Source organism: Simochromis diagramma, unplaced genomic scaffold (assembly GCF_900408965.1).
Source record: "Simochromis diagramma unplaced genomic scaffold, fSimDia1.1 OVJJ01000320.1, whole genome shotgun sequence".
Lineage (NCBI taxonomy): Eukaryota > Metazoa > Chordata > Actinopteri > Cichliformes > Cichlidae > Simochromis > Simochromis diagramma.
The window spans coordinates 4,422,442-4,437,597 of NW_024386773.1; positions in this window are offsets into that span (position 1 = coordinate 4,422,442).

The following is a 15,156-nucleotide window of genomic DNA, read 5'->3' on the forward strand; positions in this document are numbered from 1 at the left end:
CTACTGCCAGTTTCTGGAAGACACCTTCTTCAAGCAGTGGTACAGGAAGAAGTCTGCATCCTTCAAGAAAAACATGATTTTCATGCAGGACAATGCTCCATCACACGCGTCCAAGTACTCCACAGCGTGGCTGGCAAGAAAGGGTATAAAAGAACAAAAACTAATGACATGGCCTCCTTGTTCACCTGATCTGAACCCCATTGAGAACCTGTGGTCCATCATCAAATGTGAGATTTACAAGGAGGGAAAACAGTACACCTCTCTGAACAGTGTCTGGGAGGCTGTGGTTGCTGCTGCACGCAATGTTGATGGTGAACAGATCAAAACACTGACAGAATCCATGGATGGCAGGCTTTTGAGTGTCCTTGCAAAGAAAGGTGGCTATATTGGTCGCTGATTTGTTTTTGTTTTGTTTTTGAATGTCAGAAATGTATATTTGTGAATGTGGAGATGTTATATTGGTTTCACTGGTAGAAATAAATAATTGAAATGGGTATATATTTGTTTTTTGTTAAGTTGCCTAATAATTATGCACAGTAATAGTCACCTGCACACACAGATATCCCCCTAAAATAGCTAAAACTAAAAACAAACTAAAAACTACTTCCAAAAACATTCAGCTTTGATATTAATGAGTTTTTTGGGTTCATTGAGAACATGGTTGTTGTTCAATAATAACATTATTCCTCAAAAATACAACTTGCCTAATAATTCTGCACTCCCTGTACTGACGACATAAGGTTATCTGACTGTTTGTGTCATTTTGAATGCACGCAAGTCTGCAGAAGAAGGCAATAAAAAAATCGTTTTTGCAAACTGCGTATGATAAATTGGGTCAGGAAAAGTTAAAGTTACATTAAGTTAAATAATAATTATATAGTTATTTTTGTAACATTTTGTAACATTTTGTTTTACTAAATGAGTTTCTTGACCAGTTATGACCATCATGTTAAGTTTATTTCTATAGCACACTTAAAAACAACAGCGGTTGACCAAAATTTTGTATAGCTAACCAAATAACATAAAACATAGGAGAAAATGACAGTTTAAGAATGGAAACACACATTGGGATAACCTGAGTAAAAACAACACAAAGAAGGAGTGCTCTGAACTCATTCTGATTTAAAGGTCATAGAGAAAGAAAATGGGTTTTCAAATGGGTTTTAAAAGTGTCTCTGTTGGGGAGGTCCTGATGTGAAGTGACAGTTTGTTCCACAGTTTCAAAGCAGCAATTGCAAAGGCCCAATCCCCTCTCTGCTTTAATCTGGACTTTGGGACAGCTAGGACCATTTGCTCAACAGACCTCAGTAATCTATAGGGAACAATCAAACTTAAAATATCAGAGAGGTAAGAAGGTCCCAACCCACACAATACCTTAGAAACAAATAACGTTCACATTTTAAAGTCAATTCAAAAACTGAGTGGCAACCAGTATAGAGTTGCTAATATGGGGGATATGTGGTTTTGTTTGCATTTGCCAGTTAATAATTATACCTGAGCATTTTGGACCAGTTGCAGGCTAGGGAATGAACAAGGCGTGATCAAATGAAGCTTTCTCAACGTATCAACAGAGCAATGGCTTCACTTTTGCAGGCAGCCACAGATAAACAAAGCTAGTTTTAATTTTCTCTTCTCTTTTTTATTCTTCCTCCAAAACTGGTCAGTCAGGGTTCTCAGTGGCATTCCACATGTATTGTAAGGCCACGTTTCCAAAGTTACGTAATATTAGTATCAGTTGCACATATTTTGGCCTTGATCCCTTATTATATATAATCTGGATGTTATGCTCACTTAATGAGCCCTATCTGAATTTGTGTTTATCTCAACTGAATGAAGAATGTCTGCTGTCTTGTCCATGTCAGTCTTGAAAATATCATTTTTAGTTGTTTTTAGGCCTACTCTGTTATTGAATCAGTAGCTAATAGCTAGGTTAGCTTTTGCTAACATAGTTAGCCCAAAAGCCTACCAAGCCTGATTGATCAGATACTACAATTCAGAAGTAACATACCATTAGCCACTTTTACCAAGCAGTTTACCAACTGCAGCATCTGCACTGACCACTTTTACCAAGTGGTTGACCAATGCAACACTGGCAAATACCACTATTTACAAATGGCTTACCACTGGTCACTTTGACTGAGGGGGTTACCAAGCGGTTTCCAGCACTGGCAATAGCAACAATTCTGGGAGCGGCTTATTATTGGCCACTTTTGGATCTTGGCAGTGCTCCAAAAGTATTGAGGCATCTCTCATGGCTTTACATGTTACTTCCAAGGAGTCGGTTTTGTTTTGTAATTTTTTTTAAAGTCGCCTTGAACAGTACTCCTCTAGGCTTCCTGAAGTCTTTCCAAGTTTTATTGGCTTGTTGTTTCATTCATCTTTAGCATAGTACTCGTACCTGAACAGTTTCAAAAGAATTTTGTCAGTTTGTTGGTTTGATAAGCCTCTTAACACTAACATAACACTGACATTCAATTATAAAAAGGCACCTAATTCAAGGGATGAACCAGTGTTGTTTCCACACATAACAGACAAGTTAGCAAAGAACCCATTTTAAATTGTATCCTTAAGTGCTTTGTTATTAGCAGCCTGTTGCAAAAACACAAAAGTATTTTTGCACCAAGATGATTCCCAAACAGCTATTAATCAAAAATAGGAATTGCTTCCTTCGCTATTATCTTCTTAATAAATAAACAAACAAAACCGTTTAAATAAAACCAAAACACAAAAAAATGAAAACAAAAGGAACAAAAAGGTAGGGACAAAAAAGTAACACCATAAACATCTACATATTAAAAATTTCATTGATGCATTCTGGATTAAACTGATGTGAATTTGGAGATAAATATTGCAAAGCTTCCTCCAGTCTCACCCATCTCCACCAGGAATTGCAAACTTTTTCAGAATATTGAGCTTCTCACTACTCCCTCCCCTTGATACATATTGGCAGGTGGTTTATTGTGTTTTATTAAACTGACATGTCTCCCAATCAGTTTGTCTATTTACAGAAGTAGACAAACTTGTTCTGTTCTGACAGTGAGAGACCCTTTTTTTCTTTGCCTTTCTGCATTGGTCCAGTCTCTAGTTTATTTTGTAATTGCCTCTCTGTCTGTCATTTGAAGAAGGGAGGTTGTTACACTGCAACCACTCAGTGTTTTCTCCTTGTTTTCTGTCTTTTTTTCATATCTTTGTCCCCAGCTAGCCTTCTGTGAAGTAAACTGTTTTTGATGTTGTCAAATTGGCATCACTGCTCACACTTTTATCTCTCTCTTTTTGTCTATAACATCTTCGGTCCTTAAAATTTATTCATATTTTTTGTCCGGAGAAAATTGTTGATTTTGGAAGCACAATTAGCATCACCTGTTTTGATCAAGAAGGCTTGTTACAGGCTATCAATACATGTATCTGTGTCTCCTATAAACTACATCAAACAACTATGTTTGGTATTTGCTTTTTCAATATCCTACAATTCATTAACATGACAACAATGACATTTGTTGCTGATTGTTTTGACTTGGAAACCAAAAGATTATTGGCTTAAAAGCCTGCACACCAACTGTCTCTCCAGATGAACTGGAGATTTTATATTTTTTAGAACTGAACAAGAACAACATAGTTCAAAAGTATGCTGGGATGCAGGAAGGTATTCATTAAGGGTGCAGCTTTGATGTAGGCAAAGTAGTTGCAGCTTGTGCTATGTGTAGTCAAGGGCCAGAGGCAAAAAACTTCTGTTCAAAACTGTGCATCCAAAAATATCCATACAGATTATTTTTCTCAAAACTGTATGGATATATGGTCCTATATTCGAAATCTCAGTTATTTTCAAATCATATGTACACGCATGTGCATTATTTCAACTCCTGGCTTCAGTGATGAGTAGAGCGATAAGATCAAACTATATGTAAAATGTTGTTGCATTATTCAACAAGCAATAAAAACAAAGAAAAAAGTTTGAAAAAGCTTAAATCTAAATGCACAGTTAGCTATTGCATATCCAAATTAAATCTTGATATGTTAATCATGTCAGAATCTACCTGTCTTGCAGCTTGTCATCCTGCTACGTATTCATTATTTTTACACACAGATCTCCATTAAAAATGGAAGCACTCAGCCAAAGAAAATAAGCTTCTGCAAATTTCTTTTCTTTATTGTCTGTCTCATTCCCATGCCTCTCTCAAATCCAGCTTCATCAGAAAGAGTTGCTGTCTAGAGTGAAGATTTCAAACAAGTGCAGAGCATTAGATTAGGATTGTCTGATAAAAAATTCTCTCTAAAGTGATAGCAGCGCTGTGCATCTTTTCTCTTGCTGCTTTTGAAGCAAGTCAGTGTCATTTTGTCTGGCATTCTTCAAGTCGCTTAAGGAGACAAAATGCTCTGTGGTGCATTAACAGGCCCTCTGATGTTTGGTTCCCTATAACGCATTCATTGCTCTACAGTCAGTATACACTTTCTGCCTTCTTTTATTTTCTTTTCTTTTCTTTTGTGTGTGTGTGTTTATATGAGTGAGTGAAGTCATTGTCAATGAATAGCGATAGAACAGTTTACAGTATAGTTCATTTAGCACACACAGAAATAGTCATTTCTGTGCGTGCTAAATGACAGTTCAGAGTAGTCAACCTTCTTGGAGGCACGGGGTGGAGTGCTGGAGAGTGCTCCATCTGGGAAGTCCATTAGGGACTTTAATACTCATGTGGTCAATGTCCCTGTAAGATGCTAGACAGACCTGCTGTACACAAAAGTCTTGTTAGGGTGCACTAGCATGCTATATCTTCAATTCCCATGTCTGGTTTGGGGGTTACAACCACTACAGGCACCAACCACCTTGAGCAATGGAGGTGCTGAACATGGTCAATTCGAACTCAATGTCCTCAGTCTCCCTTGGAATGCTGTTGAAGCTCTGCCAGAGGTGTGTGTTGAAGATCTGGTGGACTGGGGCCTCTGCCAGGTGTTCCAAGTGCACCCTCCTTATACCTTTGGGAAAACCAGATCTGTTCAGCATCCTCCCCCGCCACCTGATCCAACTCCCCACCAGGTGGTGATCAGCTGACAGCTCAGCCCCTCTCTTTACCCTAGTGTCCAGAATTTATGGCTGCAGGTCTGGTGAAGCAATTACAAAGCTGATCATCGACCTGCGGCCTAGAGCGTCCTGTTGCCACGTGCACTTATGGACACTCTTATGTTCGAACGTGGTGTTCGTTATGGCCAGACTGTGGTTTGCACAGAAGTCCAACAACAAAACACCGCTCATGTTCAGATCCTGGAGGCCGTTCCTCCCAGTCACACCCCTCCAGGTCTTACTGTCATTGCCCACATGAACATTGAAATCTCCCAGTAGGACAACAGTCCCCAGGCGGAGCACCCTCCAGCATCCCACCCAGGGGCTCTAAGAAGGCTGGGTACTCTGAACCGCCACTTGGCACATAAGTGCAGACGACAGTCAGGGCCCGTTCCCCAACCCACAGGCGCAGGGAACAAACCCTCTCATCCACTGGGAGAAACCCCAACGTACAGGCAGCAAGCCAAGGGGATTCTAGGATCTTAGTATCCCTGTATAATTAAAACCGTTGGTCTCCTATATCTCTTAAGTGAATGATAAGTGACTAATGACATTCCGATCACTTTATGCAAACCTCGTTACACTATCAAACTGAAAACACACTGTATGTCTATTAATGAAGAGATAGAGAAATGAGACATGGAAATAAGCAACTGAGCTTTGACATCTTGAAGGACAATTCTGTTCCCCTGAGTGAACTCCTGACAACAGTGCAGCAAATGAATAATTTGAAAGCTGTACTGTAAAAAAAATCTTTCATATAAGGGAATGATTGCTGGTTAAGCCGGCATATTGTAGTGACAAAGAGTTTTGCTGCAAAACCATATTTTCAGCCAGGTTGTATTTCTCTTATCATATACATGTTGTTTTAATGCAGTTTCTTTCTTTCCAATTTCTTTCCAATTGTTCTCTTTCTTTCATAACTTCTACCTACTCACAGACCCATTCTGACGCTTGAAAACACACACAGATAGACACACATAGTCTTCCAAAGCCACAATTACCACAGAAAGATTCCTCTATAGGCTAATATGCTCTGTTAAGCTTGGCAAGCCTAAGTAAGCACTCTGAAATTAGTGTTCAAGTCAGTCACACACATATACACCACACAATGGCTTCACTGTCAGTTCTCTGACACTGAATAACTCTGGCTCTATGTGCTCTGTGATACTGAGCGCCTTAATAGGAGTCAATGAACTCTGCCCAAAGCCCTGTCACGGAACTCCATTTTCAGACGTTTTGCCTGAATAATAATCATTATTGCTGTCAGACTCTAACAATGCAGATAACTAGAGAGTAGATACAATTTGACTGATTTCAGTGAAAATGATAGCACAACCACTATTACACTACACCCGCAGTTACACTACAACTCAATTAGTGCTAGAATACTTACTATAGTTACTTCCTCAAACTCTATGACTCACATAAACTATGTTTATGTCTTTGTCAGCTTTGCTCATATTACACATATTAAGGATTTGGGCTGAAGCCTATTAAGTTTAATGTGATTCTTGAGGAGTCAAATAAAATCTACAAATTCAATTTATTAATTAAACACCATGTTGATATAGTATACCATGATTGAATGGAAAGTTAAAACTAAGAAAGAAAAACTGTCATTGTATCATTTTTTTCTTGTTTAAAAGTGCCATAAGAGAGATGCTAAAATTTGCAATCAAAATTGAGACAGGGATTCTGTGTGGTCTCCTGAAATGAACTGTGTTTTGCACGGTGAATAACAAAAAATTTAGCATGCAGCGCAGTCAGTCTGATGTGTGTTTTCATACTGAATCAAAATCTGCACTGTTTTTTAATGCAAAACAGGATTAGGAGTTATCTTGCAGCTGAAGTGTGTTTTTTTTACCAGGAGAAATATTCGAGATAAAGTATTATCGCTAGAGCTACGCTATATGAACAGTTTTGTACATGCACAGCTCTCCTTAGCAGGGTTTCAAGAACTTTTAATGCATTTCAACACTTTCAATAAGAGCTCTCACGTAGACTGAGAGCAGAGTCGGGAAGTCAAAATCTACATAATGCGACTTTCAAAAAAGCAAAAGATCAAATACAAAAAAAATTGTTGAAATCTGGTAAAAATGCATTTGAGAGACCCTGTATTAATAGCATTACCATGTTACTACACTAGTTGACGAATACTACAAATGAGTGAAACCCTGTTGATTAGCCGGTACTAGCCATTGTGCCTTAAGGCAACTATTGCTATGAACTGGCCCTATAGAAATTGAATTTAATGTTTACCCAAACCCAAAGCTATAGGCCAATTGTATTTTATTTTCAGCTACTTCTACAATCCCTCTAAAAAATATGTAACCTGTGCAAAATATTTTTGTACTTCTTTTCTTGTGCAAGGAAATATTTCTGTGGGCATGGTTTGACCTATGATTTCAGGATAATGCTTAAAGATACAAATAACATAAATAACGTGAACATGGCAGTTCGTTGGAACTACTACTAAGAGTAGCCCCTGCATAGAGCATGCAGGACACAGGACACATGACACCCAATTGCTTGCTGTCTGTTTTCTATAAACAGTAATAGGAAATTGGTAGGGTGAAGACTGTCATATCATAATCATGTGAATGTTTGCATTTTCCTATGCAGTTTCCCCAGGTAATGTGTAAATCAGTTGTGCAGTCAATTTGTGAAAACTGCTTATGTCTCCTTTTTCTATAGAAGCAACAATGAAAAAGGACAATTGTATTACCCTGGATACTTGTCCATCTCCCCTCCTTTTGCACTGTCTTTGTTTGTTCATTATAGAAAGTTTTCTTGCTTGTCTCTTATTCTGTTGTCTTAATTGTGCTATATAAAAAAATCACTTTGACCTTGACCTTTAGACTTGTCAACAGATACATTTTTCTATGAATTTACATTACAAAATATATGGTCTTTCAACTACTGACCTTTAAACCAATGTGCCATTGGCTTGAATTAGAACTAGAACCGTCCTTTTGTATCCAAGATTAAAGTATGTGAAAGTATTAGTTGATGTGTGTATGCGCATTCATTGCACACAATTTTAAAGTGATGCATTCTGACAGATAAGAAAATGAGGAAAGAGTCTTAAGGAAGTAATTGCAAAGTGGACCCTCTGGACCCTCAGTCTCAAAGCAAGGATGGAGGAGGGCAATGAACCATTGGGTTGAGATTAGAAAATGATCACATTTAATTGATTATTTGCAGACTCACCTGCTGGCTCTTATTATATTTATGAAACTAGCTGAGCTGGGTGGCAGCAGTTATCCTCTTCTTTGTAAATGGCACTGGCACCTCATGGCTGATGCTCAAAAACGTGTTCAAGCATTTATTACTTCTAGGTTGAACTACTGTAATTCATTATTATTGGGTTATCCTAAAAACTCTTGGAAAGTTTTCATTTGATCCAGAATGCTGCAGGAAGAATACTAACAGGGACTTGAAAGTCAGACCATATCTCCCCCATATTTGCATCTCTTTATTGGCTCTTGTCCAGATGTCTAAAGTAACACTAGACTAATAGATCTTTACATAAATGTATATACAATTACTAACTGTAAAGTGCTTACTCCAACTTTTGCTATATATTTTGCTATATTTGTTACCAGTGTTGGTCAAGTTACTTGAAAAGAGTAATTAGTTACTTCTCCAAGAAAGTAATCCAGTTACTTTACTGATTACTTATTTTCAAAAGTAATTAGTTGCTTATTACTTGGTTACTTTTTAAAAACATGATACACAACCTGAATACCTAATAAAGCAATAGACCTTTCAGCCCATGCCATGGGGGCTCCGGGGGTTTCTCTGTGAATTTCACATTCCTGTGGCAGCGTGCCAGGTGCTTGCTAAGATTTGAAATTACATTTTTCACTGTCAAAAGAAGTTTTCCTCCCACGCAGAGTTAATGTTTTGCCACTTTTTGCGAAATCAAACTCAACGTAATGTCAGTACTTCCAAGCTTTAAATGCTGCATGGTCGTACTCTCTCTTGCACTCCATATTATACGTTGTTGAGCTACACACATGTGTTGCTGCCACGGATGTCACACGCTCATGAGACACTCTCACAAGCAAAATCACAGTTTAGTAACTCAGTAACTAAACATGCTGAAGGGAAAGCAACAGTTATCCAATTACTTCTTTTGCAAAAGTTAACCCTAACTTTACTCGTTGCTTGAAAAAAATAATCGGATTACAGTAACGCGTTAACGTTACTGTAATCCATACATGTAATTGATTTTCATCTTGATTTTGGATTGATGGCAAATAACATAGAAATGCAACAGTCCCTTCTCCAGACAGCTGACAATGAGCCAGCTAAACAACATCAGGTGATTTTAAGCTAACATTATGCCAGTGTCCTAAAAATCACGCTGTTCTCTGATAAACTGCATCACATTCTCACATCGTAAGATTCCAAGTTCAACAGTCCGCTTTTTAAAGAATCAAGTGGGGAGGTTTTACACACTGTAAGTCTTAATTACAGCCTGCGTAAACATATGTTGTTTTATGGGGGAGAACCTTTTTGCACACGTGTGAAGTACTTGAACATATATCATGACGTTGTAAAAATTCTCTGCAATGTTATTTTTTTCAACAGGTTAATCAAAGAGAATAATAGCATCTGCTTAAAAAAATCTTTAAGGAACACTTTGTAGATATTATTGACATGTCGATATTATTGTCTTGTGTTGTCTTACCAAAGAGAGACTACAGCATTTCAGAAATGTGCATGCACACACACACACACACACACACACACACACAAAGCAAACCTTGACGTCATTTTGAATTCATTTCTGTTTTAATTAATTGGCATGATGTGGGGTACAAAAATAGATACCCTTGACCACTATGTCTTTTTTTTTTTATTTTGTTCTTTTTTCAGTTCCAGCGTCATTAGAGTGTGTAGTCAAAGCATCAGATGCTGGTTTGCTATTTAATCATTGTTATTCCATTAACAAGCTCATGTTTTTTTTCTGGATGGCTAGTGGCAGCAAAAAGGCAAATGATTCACAAAGTACCTAAAACAGTCAGCTGCACTTTGCAAAAGAATATTAACAACCCCAATTTTATATCAAAATGTAAAAAGGAAGCTTTGTGTGTGTGTGTGTGTGTGTGTGTGTGTGTGTGTGTGTGTGTGTGTGTGTGTGTGTGTGTGTGTGTGTGTACATGTTTACACAACTTTGTGAGGACAGAAAATTGGCATGCCACTATACATGACCGACTGTCACTTAAGTGGCTAGGGGAACGCATTATGTCACATGAATGTGTGTGTGTGTGTGTGTGCTTGCGTGTGTTTAAACATATAATTACTGTTATTTACATATGATCATGATAAACAAAGCATTTTTGCTTTAAAAAAGAAAAGAAAAGAAATGACATTAGCATTTATATCATGGTCCCAGTATTTAGAGTTTTATTCTGGACTTGTGTATTTCTTGGAAAGCTATTAGATAATTTAGGTTCTAGTTTCCGAAGATGTTATGTTCTAGTACCTCTGAGTTTCTTATTTATTGGTCTTGATTTCTTGTTTTATTTTAGTTCTTCTTTCGTGTCCAGTGTGTCCTCATCTCATCTCTTTGTTTCTGTTGTCAGTGCCTTTGTGTGTTTATCTTAGTTTCATCTCTGTGTGTCATCCTTTTCTCTCCCTGTCGCCATGTCTGTTGTTCCCCAGTCCCAGTGTCGAGTTCACATGTCTTATTCTGTGTTGCAGTGTGTGCTACTTCCTGCTTTATTTTGTTATGATCAGTTTTGCTTTATCTGTCTCGTTAGTCAGATTTAGTTCACCCGTGTTTTGTACTGTGTTCCATCTCCCTTGTTACCTCGTGTGTGCTTAAGCCCTTAGTTTCCTTCTTCCCTTGTTGTGATCTCCCCTCATGTTCTGTCAATGTTCATTTTTAGTCCGTTTGTTCCAGCTCTGCTCTGCCTTATATTTTGTTAAAATCTGCCATTTGCCAGCCAATAAAACTGTGCTTTGCATTCATGTGTGTCTGTGGAGTCCCACATTTGGATCCACTCCCTGCCTGCTACACAACTTTTCCATGACAATTTAAGAAAATGTTAGATTTTATTTTATTTTTTTATGTGTTTGTTTTTTTTTTTACTCAAGTTCAGTTAATTTCCTTTCACAATCAGTGTTATGGTAAACATGACTGAATAGCATCTTATCTTAGTAAAGTAGTAATTTCCTGTATAATTTTACTATGTCTCTGTTCAATAATCAAGTACGGTGCTCTACTACTCTACTACATAATCCTCTCTAATCCCCCATTACTCTCTTTTCCATAGCTGCCCTTACCTCCTTTCTTTTTAACTGCCTTTGTAATTTTTAGAGGCTAGTCAGCAGAAACGTTGCCTCCACTTCAAATTCATTACATCCAATTATGTGCTGTGTCCTTCATTAAATTTCAGAGGGGAGTGGAACTCAATTGCTGTCTTGAGTAGCAAATAATTCTATTTTATTATATTATATTTCATTTTATTTGATCTTCTTCATAGATCATTGTTATTGACCCTTGTTAATGTCTTGTTTTGGTAAATTTAAGTTTTGTTTGTTTGTTTTTTATTTGTCAAAAAAATTGAAATGCATAAATTCAAAGTATTATTATTATTGTTGTTGCTGTTAATGACAGCAGATAAAAAATAGACTATTCAGAATGACATCCATCTTCTACTATTTGCTCCTGTCCAAGCAAAACTGACAGCTAAGCAGAGCTGTTCAAATGTTCCTCTTTGCTGAAATATCTTCTAGCTCATCTTCCGAGGTCATTCACAAGTCAGATATCACACATGATCTCTGCAGGGTGTGCTAAGTCTGATTTAGTTATGCTCTGGGCATAAGTAGCTGGTAATTCCTAGAACACCTCACCTGGTGACCAGAAGGCATCTCAGATGAATAAAACTTTACTTTGTTTTCCTAAAAATCTAAACCTAAAATTTGAAAGTGAGTTCATATGTCCGTCAAAGGAAGCTCGTGGAATATACCCTAGATCTTATTCTTTTGATCACAACCCACAGCTCATGACCTGAGGTGACAGTAGAAATACAGGGAGACCAGTAAATTGACAGTTTTGACTTTAGGCTCAACTCCCTGTTCTTCATAACAGACTGGACTTTGACTATTGCAGATGCAGCGTTGAACTCCATGTCAGTCTACTGCGTCTGCCTCCCCCTAGTCATGATAAGACCCCGGAGGCTTTAAGCACATTTTTGAGGTAAGAATGATGGTTGCAAAGTTTTAGTTGCTAATCCACTTCCAATTTGATCCCAGTATAAGAAGAAAGTTACAAGGTTAAGGCGTTAGGATCATACACAACAGCAAACACATGATCCTGAACCCACTGACCTAGACACCCTCATTGTGTTAGGCACCCAAAAAGTTCAATCAAATTACCTGTCATCATTCACTGTAGCTGTCTTCTATGGTCTTTATGGCCTTTTAACATTACTGAGCTGGTCAGTGCATTCTTTCTTTATAAAGAATCAGATTGTGAACATGGACACTGTTAAAGTTTTTTGCTGTTGCTCTGATAAGGTTATCATTTATTTATTTATTCATGTTTTTCAGCCTAATAATGGCATATTTAGGCAGCGTATTTAAAATAACAAAGAGAGCAAAACACTTTACTTAAGCTTTGGTTATTGTGTATGCTTCATTTGGCATGAAATAACGTGGGTACAGGACTCGCATTGCCATGAAACTGCTTGCCAAAGTATTCTCTGTTTAGGTTTGAGTCTCTGAAAATGGTATAATGTATAAAGATGGTTCTAATTCATAAACACATATTTAACAATTTTTATAAAGACCTCGAATTCAAGATGAAAGTCAACTCATCAATCACATATTGACAGCATTACAATGTTGTAGGTACATAGTAACAATCCATGTGCAGTTCAGTCAACAGCCTCGAAAATAAGAGGATGTCTGTGAGGAGCATAAGATGAGAGGAGCTCAGTTTTAAATTTAAGATTAGTTGGTACGTTATGCTTTAAAATTCCATAAAAATATTGTTAAATGATGTATGAAAATAACACTCCCTGCAGCAAGCAACGTAGGAGGATACAGCGTGAGGAAAACACATGAAATTTAACCAATAGGTAATACACTAAGTAAACAGCATTACCCCTAAATATTTACCATAATTTGCATTTGTGTGATGATTATTTAAAAAAATTATTAGTCTATTTGTAAATCTTGGGGCTGCATTAAAAGAAAACTTACAAGCTTTTGTAACATGAGCCTACTTAGTAGATTTGAAAAGTTAAATCAGTGTTTCAGCTTAACCTTTTCCCTTCATTTGTAAGCATACTCTGTCCGTCAAATGTAGTGATCAGCAGCATAATATAAATCTACAAATGAAAACCAGCATTTTAAAGGTTGAACCTTTACAGACATATTGTGACAGTCTCAGAATTGACCCATTTTGTTTCACAGAAAAAAAAGATTTCCCAAACGTCTTCATTTTGGGTTGGGTTTCACAGAAATCCAGCAGAAGCGAACGAGTGTGGAGCTGATAGATTGCACCTTAAGTCATGCATGACTTAACATCTCGTTAGCTTCCCACTAGCAAAGAGAATGGAACAATGGCTCACTTTATACAGAGGAAAAAAATGGTAAATGAGCCAACTGTTTGTGCTGGGATCACAGCTTTTGTGGAAAATGACACTCATACAAAAAGTACTAACACAGAGTAGCTACCCCACGTTTTCTACAACAGTATGCCATATTGATAAGGTCACATGTTGTAGTGGAGAGAAGTATGGTATGTGTGGTGCTGGAGATGTATGAAAAGCATACATCATGAATGTATAAGTTGAAGAATTTTGGACCCAAAACTGACCACAAGCAATGTCCATACATAAGGAGCAACCACCATTTAATTTCACAAACTGCTTCCTGTCACTTAAATACCTCCGGACCCAATTTAAAACTACCCCTCTGACACCATAATGTTCCAGTTCTCTTATTAATATATCATGATCTATAGTGTCAAATGCCTCAAGTCTATGTATAACCCAGCTACATATTGCTTTTTGTCTATGGAATTTGTGATGTATTCTATTGAATCTAATAGTGCCAATGATGTCGATCTGCTTGATCTTTATCCGTACTGACTCTTGGTGAGTAGTTTATGTTTATCTATAAATTTTTCCAGTCGGCGATATATTTTGTTCATTCAGCACACCACTGGCACGTCCGACAGAACCAGGCTCAAACGTGTGTTTTATACACATGACAAGTTAAGATCAGGAGTATCTAAAACTAACTGATTATAATCTGTGTGCCACGCAGTCACAATTCTGGGTAGGTTGTAGAAGATCAATACTTATTTCACTCAGTGACGTAAATCAATTTATAATATTTATGTAATGTGTTTTTCAGGATTTTTGATATGCCCTGGGGAAAAAGGCCCCAGGGCAAACCCAGGAATCACTGGAGAGATTATATTTCTTGGCTGGCTTAGGAATGTCTTTTTGACCCCCAGGATGAGCTGAAGGACGTTGCTGGGGTGAGGGAAGTCTGGGCTTCTCTGCTAAGACTGCTGTCCCCGCGACCTGTACCGGATAAGGATGGATGGATGGAGGGATGGATAGATGGAGATGCGAGTGTCATTTTCCCAATTGGCTGTTCAGTCATGTAGTGTCTCTCATTCACCAGTACACTTACTGGAGTGGAAAGACACATGTTTTGCATTTGTGCTTGAGCATAATGAGAAAAGGGAGGGAGCAGTATGCTACTTTGGAGTTTGTTGAGACATTTTCCAAACTTTTTATTGGATGAGCTCCTGCCAGCATAGTTTTTGTGTCATTGCACTGTTAAAAAAAGAACAAAAGTTATGTTCAGAAAAATCGTCAAAGTGCTTGCCATGTGCCGAACAAGTCTAAACCTATCGAGGAAAGAAATGTTTGCACTGAAATTTATGTTGGAATGAATAAGACTCTAGCATTCAGCACAGAGAAATAATTTAAGCATGTTAAAAGCCTAAAGGGTATCTTACCACAGCTGTCACTAGTTGTATTACATACACAGAATAAATACAGCAGTGTTGACCATGGTAAACAAAGAGGATATATGCACGCGCACACACACACACACAG